The sequence below is a fragment of the Squalius cephalus genome (genome assembly GCF_949319135.1).
Source record: "Squalius cephalus genome assembly, chromosome: 2".
In the NCBI taxonomy this organism is placed as follows: Eukaryota; Metazoa; Chordata; class Actinopteri; order Cypriniformes; family Leuciscidae; genus Squalius; species Squalius cephalus.
Genome location: NC_137123.1, coordinates 18,181,594 through 18,198,782, shown reverse-complemented (window position 1 = coordinate 18,198,782; position 17,189 = coordinate 18,181,594). Strand labels below are relative to the sequence as shown.

At 40.3% G+C, this 17,189-nt stretch overlaps 1 protein-coding gene and 1 long non-coding RNA gene across 2 annotated transcripts in view; one reads left to right on the top strand and one right to left on the bottom strand.

Moving 5' to 3' along the window:
• LOC307150701 overlaps positions 1-6,391 on the top strand; it is a 35,043-nt gene extending 28,652 nt beyond the window's left edge. Inside the window, exons 3-4 of the long non-coding RNA XR_013819767.1 lie at positions 3,027-3,121; positions 6,179-6,391. This is a non-coding gene — a long non-coding RNA (uncharacterized lncRNA). The remainder of the gene's footprint in view (positions 1-3,026; positions 3,122-6,178) is intronic.
• The window catches only part of LOC307150696 (heparan sulfate glucosamine 3-O-sulfotransferase 3B1-like), a 132,968-nt gene that overhangs the window by 62,659 nt on the left and 53,120 nt on the right, over positions 1-17,189 (bottom strand). The window lies entirely within an intron of this gene.

Here is a 17,189-nt window from a genome sequence, read left to right as displayed (position 1 = left end):
ATCATCAGTGCAGGCGGGATAGCTATGGATGATAAGAAGGTTCAGTCAGTCCTTAACTGGCCCCAACCAAGAACGCTTAAAGAGATGCAACGCTTCCTAGGATTTGCCAACTTTTACCGAAGGTTCATTCGAAATTTCAGTTCAGTTGCAGCCCCATTAACCTCCATGACCAAGAGGGGACAACAACGTCTATCTTGGACTCCTGAGGCCATCAAAGCTTTCCAAAACCTTAAGGAGAGATTTACCTCAGCCCCCATTCTGCATCACCCGGACCCGGACCGTGAATTCGTTGTGGAGGTGGATGCGTCCAACACGGGTCTCGGCGCTGTCCTCTCCCAGCGTCATGGTGAGCCGCCCAAGTTATATCCATGTGCTTTCTATTCACGTAAACTCAATGCAGCCGAACAAAACTATGATGTAGGAAACCGTGAGCTTCTGGCCATGAAGGCCGCTTTCGAGGAATGGCGTCATTGGCTAGAGGGCTCCAAATTTCCCTTTTCCGTACTCACCGATCATCGAAATCTCGAATACCTCAAAACTGCCAAAAGACTCAATTACAGACACTCAAGATGGGCTTTGTTTTTCACCCGCTTCAATTTCACCGTCACCTATCGACCTGGCTCACGCAACACCAAGGCGGATGCACTATCACGTTTACACGAATCTTCCACATCTCCGACTACCAACGAATCCATCATTCCCACTTCCATAATTCTCGCACCAGTACTATGGGACATCATGACCGAGATCTCGGAAGCCCACACCAGGGAACCACCACCAGCTGAATGCCCACTAGATCGCACCTATGTTCCGCAGGCATTGCGTCAGAGAGTCCTTCAACAGGTCCATACCTCTCTCAGCTCTGGTCATCCAGGCATCACAGCCACCGTACAACTTCTGACCAATCGCTTCTGGTGGCCGTCCTTACAGGCCGATACTATTCAGTACATACACAATTGCCAGATCTGCAACACTACTAAGTCCTCACATCAACTACCTGCCGGCCTTCTTCAACCTCTGCCTATACCACAAAGACCATGGTCTCACATAGCCTTGGATTTCATTACGGATCTGCCAGTCTCCAGGGGTCACACCACCATTCTCACAGTCGTAGATCGATTCTCCAAATCCTGTCGCCTGATCCCTCTACCCAAACTACCCTCTGCTCTAGAAACTGCTGAAACCCTCTGTGAACAGGTCTTCAGGTTATATGGTCTTCCTGAAGACATTGTATCTGACCGGGGCCCTCAATTCACCTCCCGCGTTTGGTCTGCCTTCTGCAAGATGCTAAATATAAACGTCAGTCTAACGTCTGGATACCACCCTCAGGCCAACGGCCAGACCGAACGCCTGAACCAAGAACTGATCCGCTTTCTTCGATCATACTGCCACCGCAACCAGTCTGATTGGAGCCGCTATCTGTTGTGGGCCGAGTACGCTCAAAACTCCCTTCGCAAGCCTGCCACTAACCTCACCCCATTCCAATGTGTGCTGGGATACCAACCACCACTCTTCCCGTGGTCCGGCGAGCCCTCCAACCTACCTGCAGTTAATGCATGGATCCAACGTTGCGAAGCAACCTAGGACGCAGCTCATGTCCATCTTCAAAGAGCTGTTCGTCGAACCAAGGAACAAGCGGACCGCCATCGACGTCCCAGTCCGGTATACCAACCCGGCCAGTGGGTCTGGTTATCCACCCGCAGACAACCTTGCAAGAAGCTCAATCCCAGGTTCGTAGGTCCCTTTCAAATCACTAAACAGATCACACCAGTTTCATTCCGTCTATCTTTGCCTTCTGAATACCGTATCTCACCCACTTTTCATGTCTCTCTGCTCAAGCCCGCTGGTGGACCGAGAGGAGCGGAGATCCAGGAGGAGGCTGGTGACCAGAGGGCTCCCTCCATCATCATCAACGGCGAGGAGGTCTATCGTGTCAGAGAAATTCTGGACTCTCGTCGCCGGGGTAGAATTCTGCAATACCTCGTGGATTGGGAGGGGTATGGTCCCGAGGAACGCTCCTGGGTCGACGCCGTCGACATTCTGGACCCCTCACTCACCACTGACTTTCATAATGCTCATCCTGATCGACCTGCCCCAAGGCCCAGAGGTAGACCCCGGCGACGGTTACCTCCTCGTGTCAGGAGCCACTCGCAAGGGGGGGGCTCTGTCACAAATACAGCCTCTGTGGTTCCCTCCGATCACCATCAGCGGGAACCATCTCCCGAGTATTAACTCTTTTCGAACTCCATTTCCCATAATTCCCGTGTCTGGGATTGATCACCTTCACAGGTGTTACTCATTATTATGACTATTTAAGCCAGCTTCTCCTACTTCTCCTCGCGAAGTCTTGTTTTGCCTTGCTAACATTTCTGAGCGTTTCCCCGTATTCTGTCTTGTTGATTTACCTGGACTGTTTATCGTCTCTGACCCATTTCTGCCTGCCTACCGACCTAGTGCTTCGTTTATCTGGATTATCCCTCTGTCTGCCTGCCGCCTGTCCTGTTTATTACTTCTGTTCTACGATTACGAGTTACGATCTGTCTACGCTGTTGTATCCACTGTTGTTTGACCCACGCCTGTTTGACTATTCTTTTGAAGTATCTAATAAAGCTGCACATGGATTCCAATCAGCCTGAGTCTCCGTTACAGGTTCATTATTGATCTTAATGTAAAACAAAACAATACAGTACAATGACAAACTTGCTTAAATAGGCACTTTTACATTTCGTTTTCAAACCTAAATCTTCCGTCATCATCTCGTCAGTCAGCTCCTCACTAACGCTGCATTGAGCAGACAATTTCAGGTTTTAAGTGTAGCGTCTGTTCTGTAACTTTTTCAACCTTTTAGGACCCACACTAAAACGTTGTGTTTTTGCTCACCCCCGAAAGTGTCAATTTTAACATGTTATAAAACCAGTGTGACATCAAGATATGACAAACCTACTAAACTATAACAACCGCTTCATAATGTGTTGTATATAATTAATTATTTGGACATTTAAATCCTCTTTCTTTTGTATCCACAGGTTGATGACAAATGAGGTAATGGCCAGTTTCAATATGAAGTGTGGGAAGGGGAAGCTTGCCTTCACCAAGCTCCATCTTTACAATGTTGTCACAGGTAAAAAAACAAAACAAAAAAAAAAGTACCTTTCCGTTTGATATCTTTAATTTTTCAGAACTCTAACGTAGGGGTGGGCAATCTGACAATTTTATATCGTGATCGATCTTGAAGACGTCCACGTTCGACTTTTCAAGCGAGTCTTGGAGATCGCAAACTTTTATGTCCTCATAACAGCAGGACTTTTATTTTGACGATAATGTGTCCCCAGTGAAGCTGACTTTTATTTTTACTGGCGACCCTGAGCACACAGCGCTCCTATTCTTCGTCTTCATTAGTTTATGGTCTCTGTTTAACAGTTTTGTCTAATACGTTACTGGATAGAACCTGTTGTTGGATAGAACAAAAAGTAAACTGTATATGAAAAAGTATTATAGTGTTTGCTTTTATATTATTTGTAACAGAAAGGCAAACACTATTAATACTTTCTCATTTACCATGAGCATTCAGCAAATATACGCATTTATATCATTTAAACAAATCTTTGAATATTTAAAAAACATTTAATTTCACAGTCCTTGCAGACTTAGTCGAATCCAGCTGTCAGATATTCTGAAGTGTGCATAGACGGTCAGTCCGTGTGAATTAGTTCAGCTTCACTGGGGACACATGATCGACAAACTTTAAACCCTTGATTTCAAACTATGCTGGGGCTATATTCAGTTGCCCTCTGTCATATTCATGTCATTTACACTGTGTGCTAAATGTAAAATGAGTGTCACCATGTCTTTATTTGAAAAAAATATGATTCGTAGTGCGCACAAACTTACTTGAGTGCCCAGTTAAAGGACAAGTTCGGTATTTTACATTTAAAGGCCTGTTTTCAGATCATTTCTGATGAAATAGAACGGTTAGGATTGAAATTTGGACACATGCTGCTGGCACCCCAGCAGCATACTATGCATCCTGATAAAGTTCCCTTGGCCTTGGAATTAAAATAGCCCCACATCATCACATAGCCTTCACCATACCTAGAGATTGGCATGGTTTTATTTCAGATAGCCTAATAGCTGGTTTGATTTGCATTGAGAGATGATCTTATGGAAAGTACTCCATGCCAATCTCTAGGTATGGTGAAGGCTATGTGATGATGTGGGGCTATTTTAATTCCAAAGGCCAAGGGAACTTTATCAGGATGCATAGTCTCCTGGATCCATGAAGTAACTGGCCTTTAAAAATAAAAATCTGCCTGCCTCTATGAGAATTTAACATAGGGGTGTCCAAACTTATGCACCCTGTATTTTAAGGAAGAACATTTATTTATTTACGATACATTATTCACTCACAAAAAAAATTGGTGTCCTTAAAGGTTGGATTTTTCCTAATTTTTTTAATTAAGGCATTAAGTTCAATTTCCAAAAGATGATTTTTTATTCCTCTTTTTAGTCAACTTGTAACGGTGGCAGCCCCAAATCAAATTTGACTCAATAAATTTAAATTGTTCGGGCGCCAGACAAGTAAAACTTGTCAAGTAAAAAAAAAAATATAATGAAGTTAAATTTCCCCGAAGATAACTCAAACCACTGTTACACAAAAAACGAAAATAAATTCCTTCAAATACCCACAATAATATAGAATAGGGCTTAAATGACACACAGTCAGAGATTGAAGGGTTTGGTCAAAAATATATTTTATGAAAACGTTTTGCAAAAAAACAATAAAAAAAAAACAATAAATAAAAATAAACTACAAAGTTAAATTTTCACAGAGTCTGTATTTTTTTCTTTTACCTCACATGACAAATAACAAAAGATGCAAGGCAAACAGACAGTAAGTAGGTTGCTGTTCAAGTTCAGTTCAAGATTTCACAAACAACAACAAAATCACGATAGTCCTTGATTCACCATCATGTCTTAAAGTTCGTTCTTTTTTTTCAAACTCAGTTTGTGTTCAATTTTCAACCAAAATAAAGAAATGAAAGAAAAAAAACTCAAAGAAAAATAAATACTTCAAACGAGTGTTTGTGTATGGGTGTGTGCGTGTACAATGAGCGTGTATGTGTGTGTGTGTGGTGGTGGCTGCGTGAAGCAGTCTGTGTAGCGGCCGCAAATCCTGGGCCGGGGAAAGAGTTTGGAGACTTGGCGTGAGTTTGGAAACTTTTGGCGTGAGTTTGGAAACTTTTGGCGTGAGGTTAAAAGATGATGGACATCACCACTAGTACCCGAGGCAGGCGAACGAACCAGGCTGGATTGTGTTGCACCAGGCAGGCGAACGAACCATGCAGTAGAGCTCAATTTCTCCGTCACTTTGGCGATCGCACCCAGTCAGAGCATGCACAGAGATTCCAGCAAAGAATAGTACGACCTTCAGCTTCAGGTAGCGTGTGTCCCACTCCGATAACAACCTACACTTTGTTTTGTTTTTACTCGTGCCTCCTCTTCTGTTTCTAGCTCTCTTTTATATTAAATTTCCTCATTGGTTTCCGCCCATTAGAAAAAATGAAAAGCTGATATGGATTTCTTCCATATCGCCACAAACTTTAGCATGGGTGTCTAAACTTATGCATATCACTGTATATAGGATGTCCTACCGTTTGTCAATACATTTGCATACCTCTACGCAACTTGTTTGCAAAAACAAACATGTCATCAGCATGTTCATTGTGCAGAGAAAGTGAGAATAGATGCCAAACATTAGCAGTTCCTCTTGAACCAACAAGTGAAAAAGGTTTTATTTAAAAAAAAAAAAAAACTGATGACATTATATTATTGCAAAATGTTTTTTTTTTTTTTTTGTTGCTTTTTTTCATTATTCACATTCATTATTATTGTTATGTCTCACCAGTGACTAAGACATGAGGTAATCTAAAAGCGTTGCACTTTCCTCCACCAACTCTGTCTCTCCTCCTGGCTCTTTGCAGAGGAGGCATGGCTTTGGAGACACTCTGAAGGGAGGGTGGGATCGTATGCTTTCAAAGCTAGCTTGCTATTGCTAGCCTCTGTGAAATTTCCCACCCTAGCTTTAAGACTGTTTGCAATATTTATTGTTTTAATGCTTACTGTAGTGCATCATATCCTATATTCCCCATACATTTTAATTTTCTAATATTTCTTACAGAGAGTGTCCAGAGGACTTCAAAGGAGACGGAGGCAAACATTGGAGCGGTTGTCGCCTTATGTTTAAAAAATATGCCCCAGACAGGGTGGGCGGAGGTGGCAGGAAAAACATTTGTACGATTTTAGAATAAGGATAATGTTAAATATAAATGGTTATTGTTGAAATCCTTCTGTTAAAATAATGTAAATAAAATAAAATAAAAGGTTATTTTATAATCCATTTAATTTCTTTGTCATTTATCTAATAAACAACATTTGTGGATTCCAGTTTCACTAAGATTTTTAAGTTACTTTTCTGTTTGCTCTTGTCTTAAGATAAATACTTTTGGGTTGTCTCGCATTGGATCTTGACCTCTCTTCGATCTTGTTGTTACATGAAGTTTCATGTATGTTGATTTTTATTTTACAACGAAAACCTGGCTTTGCTAAAAGTTTGATGTCATGCCAACAAAATAACCATATATTTCTTTAAAGGGATAGTTCACTTTGAAATTAAATTTTGGTATGTTTTAGCTTACCTCAAGGGCATCCAAGATGTAGGTGTCTTTTTTTCCGCAGTAGTTTCAATTTTGATATTTTTAGGTCAAAACGTTCTTGTCTGTCAGTCATTTAATACAGGTCTGTGGTCACTGTCTCAAAGAGCATGCACAGAGTCCAAATTAAAACAATTCCCCATCGTCCAAATTAAACAATTCCCCATCGTAAGAACACATTGATGGCCTAAGACACGAAACGAGCGGTTTGTGTGAGAAAACGAACAGTATTTATATCGTTTTTACCTCTTATACACAGTAGGGTGCATCAAAAAACACAATTCTTGAATTTTGATATGGCTGGGTGCTAAAAGTGTTCCAATATATGTAGAAACAACACATGCAAAATATTTTTCCAGTACATGATGATTTAGGGGTGCCACCGCACATCTGTTTTTGTTGGATAAAGTGGTTAACAGTGCTCAATGGTCACCATGGAGATCTGAGGTAAACAATACTACAGCTCAAGAAAACTGAGGTGATCTTTCTGTTTGAGGTGATCTTTCTGTGTGGGGTATGTATTATTACATATTACTATCATATCTGTAGTTGTGTCTTTGTATACTTATTTATCCTAAGTCATTTAAGTCATATTTATAGGTATTTGGTGCTCATTACATCTATCTAACGTTAGCTAGCAACAGTTTGCTAACCACAGTTAGCTATCTATGTTAGCTAAGCTATTAAGCTTAACATCAACAGTATTCTAGAGTGGACAATGTCATATTCAGAGTATACAGTGGGGAGAACAAGTAGTTGATACACTGCCGATTTTGCAGGTTTTCCTACTTACAAAGCATGTAGAGGTCTGTATTATCATAGGTACACTTCAACTGTGAGAGACGGAATCTAAAACAAAAATCCAGAAAATCACATTGTATGATTTTTAAATAATTTGCATTTTATTGCATGACATAAGTATTTGATCACCTACCAACCAGTAAGAATTCCGGCTCTCACAGAACTGTTAGTTTTTCTTTAAGAAGCCTTCCTGTTCTCCACTCATTACCTGTATTAACTGCACCGGTTTGAACTCGTTACCTGTATAAAAGACACCTGTCCACACACTCAATCAAACAGACTCCAACCTCTCCACAATGGCCAAGACCAGAGAGCTGTGTAAGGACTTCAGGGATAAAATTGTAGACCTGCACAAGGCTGGGATGGGCTACAGGACAATAGGCAAGCAGCTTGGTGAGAAGGCAACAACTGTTGGCGCAATTATTAGAAAATGGAAGAAGTTCAAGATGACGGTCAGTCTCCCTCGGTCTGGGGCACCATGCAAGATCTCACCTCGTGGGGCATCAATGATCATGAGGAAGGTGAGGGATCAGCCCAGAACTACATGGCAGGACCTGGTCAATGACCTGAAGAGAGCTGGCACCACAGTCTCAAGGAAAAACCATTAGTAACACATTACACCGTCATGGATTAAAATCCTGCAGTGCACGCAAGGTCCCCCTGCTCAAGCCAGCGCATGTCCAGGCCCGTCTGAAGTTTGCCAATGACCATCTGGATGATCCAGAGGAGGAATGGGGGAAGGTCATGTGGTCTGATGAGACAAAAATAGAGCTTTTTGGTCTAAACTCCACTCGCCATGTTTGGAGGAAAAAGAAGGATGAGTACAACCCCAAGAACACCATCCCAACCGTGAAACATGGAGGTGGAAACGTCATTCTTTGGGGATGCTTTTCTGCAAAGGGGACAGGACGGCTGCACCGTATTGAGGGGAGGATGGATGGGCCATGTATCGCGAGATCTTGGCCAACAACCTCCTTCCCTCAGTAAGAGCATTGAAGATGGGTCGTGGCTGGGTCTTCCAACATGACAACGACCTGAAACACACAGCCAGGGCAACTAAGGAGTGGCTCCGTAAGAAGCATCTCAAAGTCCTGGAGTGGCCTAGCCAGTCTCCAGACCTGAACCCAATAGAAAATCTTTGGAGGGAGCTGAAAGTCCGTATTGCCCAGCGACAGCACCGAAACCTGAAGGATCTGGAGAAGGTCTGTATGGAGGAGTGGGCCAGAATCCCTGCTGCAGTGTGTGCAAACCTGGTCAAGAACTACAGGAAACGTATGATCTCTGTAATTGCAAACAAAGGTTTCTGTACCAAAAATTAAGATGCAATAAAATGCAAATTAATTACTTAAAAATCATACAATGTGATTTTCTGAATTTTTGTTTTAGATTCCGTCACTCACAGTTGAAGAGTACCTATGATCAAAATTACAGACACTTCTACATGCTTTGTAAGTGGGAAAACCTGAAAAATCTGCAGTGTATCAAATACTTGTTCTCCCCACTGTAGATGACTCATGTGTATTGAGAGTAGCATTGTAGTTGTTACATTAAATTAACAGGGTAAGGCCACGTGAACATGTCCCATTGACCTCCATTCATTTTGTCTATAGGACAAATGAATGGAGAATCTTGAAAGTTGAATTCAAGAACGGTTTGACCAAAAAATATCAAAATTGAAACTACTGCGGAAACAAAGACACCTACATCTTGGATGCCCTTGAGGTAAACTAAAACATACCAACATTTAATTTCAAAGTGAACTATCCCTTTAAGTTGGAATTTGACAGCTGATGTTGTGTTTTGAATGATATCTGGCCCAACATGTGAGTTTGATGTCTAGCTTAACATTGGGTTCTGACGTCAAACTGATTTCCATTTTCAACCAAAATGCAACCTCCAACATGGGAGGTTTACCCAACATCGAGTTGACGTTATAACCCAACGTCAGACTGACGTTTACTTTCAATGTTGGACAGACATTGCATTTTGGTTGAAAATGATAATCAGGTTGACATCATAACCCAACGTTAGATTGACGTCTAAATCAAACGTTGGATAGACATTGCATTTTGGTTGAAAATGAAAATCGGGTTAACGTCATAACCCAACATCAGAATGACGTCAATATCCAACGTAGGAAAGACGTTGCATTTTGGTTGAAAATGAAAATCGGGTTGACGTCATAACCCAACGTCAGTCTGACGTAAATATCCAACGTTGGAAAGACGTTGCATTTTGGTTGAAAATGAAAATCGGGTTGATGTCATAACCCAACATCAGTCTGACGTCAATATCCAACGTAGGAAAGATGTTGCATTTTGGTTGAAAATGAAAATCGGGTTGACGTCATAACCCAACGTCAGTCTGACGTCAGTATCCAACATTGGAAAGACGTTGCATTTTGATTGAAAATGAAAATCGGGTTGACGTCATAACCAAACGTCAGAGTGACGTCAACTTCCAACGTTGGACAGACGTTGGATATTGACGTCAGACTGACGTTGGGTTTTGACGTCAACCCGATTTTCATATCCAACTAAAATCAAACGTCTGTCCAACGTTGGAGTCCAACGTCAAAATGATGTTGAACTGACGTCCAGTGCCTGCTGGGCACCTAACCCCAGTTGCTCCCGACGAGCTAGATGGCGCCTTGCATGGCTGACACCGCCGTCGGTGTATGAATGAGTGAATGAATGGGTGAATGTGAGGCAATATTAAAAGCGCTTTGGTGGCCATAGGTCTGTTGAAAGCGCTATATAAATGCAGTCCATTTACCAAGTGTGTGAAAATCAGATGCACAGCCTTTGATAACCATGTTTATTTTGTTGTGAAAACTATGGTTAAGGTAAATAATAAAAAACAACCATACCATAGAATTGTGCTTGTGAAATGTAATGGTTTGTGACTACATTTGGATCATGACCCCACCATTTGAGAACCACTTGGCTATAAAACATTAGCACTACATTTAGGATTTATTTATCATCTCTGTACCCATTGTTGATTGTCTTGTGTGTCACTTCTATGGTAGATTAAATAGGGTGGAGCTGGCATAGTGGTTACGGCTGGTAACCACAGGGTTGAACTTTCTGTGCTGGTTTTTGGAGGGGAAACGTGTGGATTTCATGTGGTCATCATATTTACGTGTATGGGAGCACCATAGGTTTTGAAACAGCCTACATTTTGCATGTCATCTTTCATATATATATATATATATATATATATATATATATATATATATATATATATATATATATATACTGTGGGAATTTCTTATGTGACTCTGCCAATTTACTATAACTGTGTGTTGACATACATGTACATGTATACATGTAGCTCATCAGGTTTGTTTACCTTTCGCACTTTACACATTCTGTCTTTCTAAATGAAAGAGAAATCAGTTTATTGTAATGTATTGTTTATTGTAACAATATTGAACAATTAGTTGGCCTTTTCTATTAATGCGAGGACAAGATATGTGTCACACACTCTCTCAATTATACTGTGTACTGTTTTGTCAGGTAATGTAAGTAATATATATATATATATATATATATATATATATATATATATACACACCAATTAAGAAATTATTAGTGTGGCACGCAGGTGATGCTCATTAGCAATTATTAGCCCCCGTGTATCACGCCACTCCAATGTAGCAAAGTTGATAAATAAAAACTATTGTACAAATTATTTTTTGAAAAAATTCTCCTTTAAGGCGTTTTTGACAGGTGGCAGAAACTTTTTACAGTAGGCCACTGTATCTTTGCAGGTTGGTTACAAAATGTAGAGATCTGAAATATTATCTTTCTGTGGCAGAATAGCTATATTATATCAAAATCAACTCCATAGGTCAGAATTTCCATAGGTTCCATCCACCATAACATTAAAATTATCTCAAAGAAAACGGGCAAATTTGTGCCCAGGGTATCTGTTCATCCAGTGACTGAACTAAAAACAAAAGAGATATCACAGTATCATGTTCAGTACAAGCACTTTGTATAATTTAAGCTTGTATTGTTAACTCTGAGTGATGCTAAGAATATTTTTTATAATAAATACATCTTTCAAGCTATACAGTAAAATATTTTATCAAATATTGTTGTGGACAATGAGGGGACCTTGAAGTCAAAAAGACTGAGATCTCTTACTGTTTGGCCAATTATATTGTTATCCATGTTAACTGGTATAATCTGGACACCCCTTAATTGCATTCGAGTCATGCGCCTGTGTGTCACCTTTTCAAAGTCTAGTTGAAAGATATGCTAATCAAAAATACAAGTATCCTGCTAGTCAAGTTTGATATAGTTTCTTGTTATTTTAAAACATGACAGCAGCAACAATACTTTAGAACTGAACTTCCCGAATAAAATGCCAATGCTTGCGAAACAACAAAAAAGAGCCACTCCTGAGAAAGTGTGTCATGAGTATGAGTCAGCGAGGACAACAAATTTGACAAGCCTACATCTTTGCAATAGTTTGCTGCGTGGGTATGTCCTTAATGTATTTGAGCTTGGGTTATGCAGTACATTTTTTTCTGACTGCAATTCACTAAAGGAATTCACTAAATTCACCTAAGTAGGGGGAGACCGGGTATGGTTGTAACATTTTTTACTTCAGTATACTTAACTCACTGATTTTTTTTGGCTATAGTGCTGAAACTTTTATACAAAGTACCCGAAATTGTTTACTACAAAAGGCACCAATTCAAACCTCTGTACAAATATCACAGCCCCTATGAGTTAATGTCAAATACATGGTGTGCCTTTGTTACAACCCACCCCACTACCGTGCCCGGTGTATAGGTTGTAATACTGAGGCAAGTTGTAACAATTAGACAAAAGAAGCAAAAACAGTGGCCACACCATGAAATATGTGTCAAAAACAGGTTTATTGACACAATCCAAAAGAATAATCTAAAACAATGCCTCTCTCTCTATGACTGACCATAACTTATCCACTTTCCGTTTTGAGTGTGTGCATGTGTGCGTGTAAATTAGTCTCCCAGAACTATTATTAACTATTAGATCTTAACAATATTTATGCTTATGTGGCAAGAAGCGGAATTGGCTCTCAATAAATAATCTACCTTATGGTGATAATTGTCGACTACGCCACCCCAGAATACTGGGGACTAACAGCCCTAAGGGCGCACAGGTTCGTTGATCAAAGGATGAGTGAGGAGACGTGAGTCATATTGAAAAAAAAAGAGAAGTACACTTTTATTTATCAACATTGAAAGTATAAATAATTAAAACGTCACAGCAAGATTCTTAGAATCAATTTTACAGTAACGTGCACAATATGTACCAGACACATATAACAACCACAAACCTATATTTAAATTGAGCTAGTTGACCAGGAGTGGAGGCACCTGGAGACACGGGCTAGCTGCCTCAATTAGAAGAACCCCAGGAACCCAACTAGGTGTAAATCACCACACGCTAACAGCTAGCCTCCCCACTCCAGTACCCCCAACTCCTGCACAGAAAATAAATATAAACCCAACAAACTTATAAAAGACAAATATAACACAGCAAACAAAAACAAAACACAAATGACTTATCTTAAGGAAACAAAGAGAAATTAAAAGCACAACTTCACTGAGACTCAGCAATTATAAATTACAATGCACAGAATATGAAGTATGAAAAACAATAAACATTCATAAACTCAATATGCTGATGCACAATCAGAAGATCAAGCAGGTGGCAGCTGGTGAAGACAGACCAGCCAGCAAGCCGCACCAGCCCCGACCCAGGCGCGTCACGACACCGCAACAACATGCACACAGTTACTATAAACTAAACGTAGAGGCAAAACAGCAACGTAGTCACAATTAGGCGCTTCACGAGTTAATATTGACGCTCAATCCCATTGAGTAGGCAGGGAGGACCCTCAGATCGCAGGATGGTCATCGTAAACAAACCATTCATGGTCGCACACTATGCGGGAATGCAGCCGCTCGATCCGAACAGTCATCGTAAACAAACCATTCATGGTCGCACACTATACGGGAATGCAGCCGCTCGATCCGAAACATACCGCTGTGATAAGTAGACAGCGAGCGCACAGCAGACGGAAGACAAGGACACAGTCTAAACCGTCGACGGCAACAGATGACATGACGGCAATACCAAGACGCATATCCGGTCGCCAAAACGCACTTTTATACTCCATACAAGGGCAGCCAATAAGCCACACGCATGCGCACGATCTCCCAATAGGTGGAGTTATTCCACCCTGCTACACTTAAGCCGTTTCTCAATACCAAGTACGCAAAGTTCGGACTTGGGTCCTTGGCAGTTCGGACTTGACAAGTTCGACTCAGGAGAACGAACTCCCGAGGACGGGAGGACACAAGTCCGATAATTCTGCAAATGGAACAGCGGCGTACTTGATCGCGTCACTCAGCTCGCTCTGGCTACACCGGTTATCTCTGTATCTAGGCTACAAATAAAACAAAATATGTTATAAACCACCACTCTGCCTCTTTTCATTTAAAAAAATCTTAAACATAATGGCCAGTGGCCACACAAATGTGGTTCAGGCAACGCAATTGATTATCTTCACTGCATATTTATAACAACACGAAATATAAAGCACAACCCTGACTCTTGATGAATGATGAATAAAAAAAAACATAATATTGATCATTAAAACTAACATTTAGCAAAAAGAGACAGGGTTGTGTCATTTTATTTTATTATAGTATGTACATACAGTGAAGAGAATGTAGGCAACATGTAGGCTATAATAAAATATTTTATATGTTTTAAATATATAAAATAAAATGACATAACCTTTTTTTGTTAAATGTCAGTTTTAATGATCAATAATAACCATTACAAAAGTATTAGTAGCCTAAAAGGTATAAGAAGCTATACAATAGTAAAGCAAACGATTCAGTCAAACAAAAGTCAGCTCTCTAGGCTACAACGTTAAAGTTAAATTGACTAAATAAAGCTATGAAACTTCACTTTGCCCTCAGCTTAACGTTTTGCCAGGGAACAATTGAAGAGTTCAGATGCAAAAGCCTCTAAATGCCGTCTGAAATTTTCTTATAGAATGATCATTTTTATCAAGCTTGTATATTTAAATTCAATAATTTCACTTAAATGGCAATGAAGATTACCTATTAATTGTCATTTAAGTGAAATTACTGAACTTAAATATAAAAGCTTGATAAAAATGATCATTCTATAAGAAAATTTCAGATGGCATTTAGAGGTTTTTGCATCTGAACTCTTCAATTATAGATTAATGAGACAAATTAAATAAATAAATAAATCGCCCGTTAGATATACACAAGACGATTTATATCTCACGTTAAACCACTAGACTAGAGACATCCGAGCTAGCGGCAAGTCAGCACTCAGCAGCACTAGCCGAGAGAGGCTGTTCTCGGCGGGGTACGAGCGCCGGGCGTCCGATTGCCTGGTTCTCACAACTCCGAAACCGTCAGATCAAATTTTCAAATAGGCGCTATCTTTATAAATAAACCAAAGATTTGATCTTTAAACAACTACATTCTCGCCTGAAATACTCTTAAAACTACATTTCGTGACACAATTACAGCAGTATTTTTAAATTACGCGGGGTTTCTCCTCTGCTATTGACGCTTGCTGGTTGGTGTGAGATGCATTCTGGGATACCTGGCTGTCTCAAGTTCGCACAAGTCACCTCTCGATGCATCCTCGGTAAAAGGGGCGGATCAAGAACACATCCGGGGATTTGAACTGGACTTGGCTAGATGTGAACTTTGAATTGGAACAGTACTTGGGCAGCGACTGATGACGTTTCACAAGTCCACAAGAACACAAGTACAGACAAGAGCGCATATTGAGAAACGGCTTTAGTTAAGACTCGACTCCAGTGTACCTGTGTAAAGAATGTTTTTTTTAAGTCTAACAAAAACTCTCTAATTCTCATCGTCACAATGGTGACAAATGAAAGTTTTTAACCCTATAGTGCAGGCTTGGTGGGCCCAGAGACTGCATAGGGCACATTTTATGCCTAGATTTTGGGCTGTCCTAGACGAAAGATGACCAATCGTGGTGATTTGTGGCAGAGATGCTCACAAGTCTCTGAGCTAGAGTCCAAGTCAAGTCTCAAGTCTCTGAGCTAGAGTCCAAGTCAAGTCTCAAGTCTTTGAGCTAGAGTCCAAGTCAAGTCTCAAGTCTCTTGTCGTTATAATAAGTGTGCATTACGTACAGCGACCCATCCAGGCTGCTTAGAACACTGCATAGCTATAAGGAATTCAAAGCATGTAATATGTTATTATGACTTTATTTATTAGCATACAGTATCAGCTTTGATTTTGGTATATAATCAGTGTAAACAGGCTATTGCAACATGACAAAAACTGAATTTTATTAGGTTTAGTGGCAACATGTTACAATGTTAACATGGTACAATTTCTGGTAAGCTACATTTTGTTATTATTGCTTGACACAAATTTTACGATTTCAATTAAATTTAATTCTTGTGATTTGATTTAATATTTGGATAAATATTAGGTACACAATATAGGTGTTAATTTTTCTCAAGAAAAAAAAAAAACTCACCTAATGATGTAAACATAGCTACAAAGAGCCCTATCAACTGGTAGTATTACTTGGTTAAAAATAACTCAAATTAAATATAATGCATTTTTTTATTATAATAACTACTTTAGTAAAAGTAAAATAAAATGCGTCAAATAAAAATATAATAAATACGTAATATTGTACACATATTTAGCAAAATACTCTCTATAGCTCTTTTTTTTTCTAGCCAACTAATGTGATAGCCCATATTATGGTCATTAAATGGCTTTTCTGAGGTAAATGTTATGTGACATATTTGTTCTCCAGCTGTTTTATTGACCCTTTTCCGCGGATGAAAAACACTGATTGATCGATATCATGTATGAGGATGGAATATACATTTCGGTAAGTTGTACTGTATCGTTCAGTGTTCGTGTTTATTTACTATTAGCTAGTAGAAAGCGCCGGTTCACGTGCCGTTATAGGGATCTGTCACGTCACATTTACAAGCGCCAAAACGGTATTTATTGTTTGAATTTCGTAATAGAATTGACAGAATTTGAGAGCTGAGTAATGGAGCAAGTAACAACCTGAGTAAGTAGGCTAACCTACTCTGTCTAGTCTGTCGGTCTCCATGTCCTCTTTGCTTCGCGATTTTTCTGTGCGTGAGAAAATGGATGTGTGGCGTGAGAGCGTGTGAAAAGTGTCAATCGCGTTTTATTAGTCTTACGGTGAATGCGTGACAGTTGGCAGCTCTGTTGAAGTTTTTAAACCCAAAGCTTACGATGAATGGCACAGCAGCCAGCGGCCGGTGCAGTCGACATGTTTGTTGTCCTCTCATGTGTGGCCGCGCGCAGCAGATACATAGTAGCCTACTTCACGTGTTACGTAGGCAGGTTATAGGTAACGGAGGGAGGGGAATAACAGCAAGCTCATCAGACGTTTCCTAAAAATAAACATTGTTCACGAGTCCCGCAGCTCGAGTCCGAGTCGAGTCTGAAGTCTTTCGAGGATGAGTCTCAAGTCGAGTCTGAAGTCACTGTGTGTGCGACTTAAGTCGCACTCGAGTCCGAGTCTCAAACTCGAGTCCCCATCTCTGATTTGTGGCTCCTAAACGGTGGTCGTACAGTGAGAGAGGTTCAAAGAC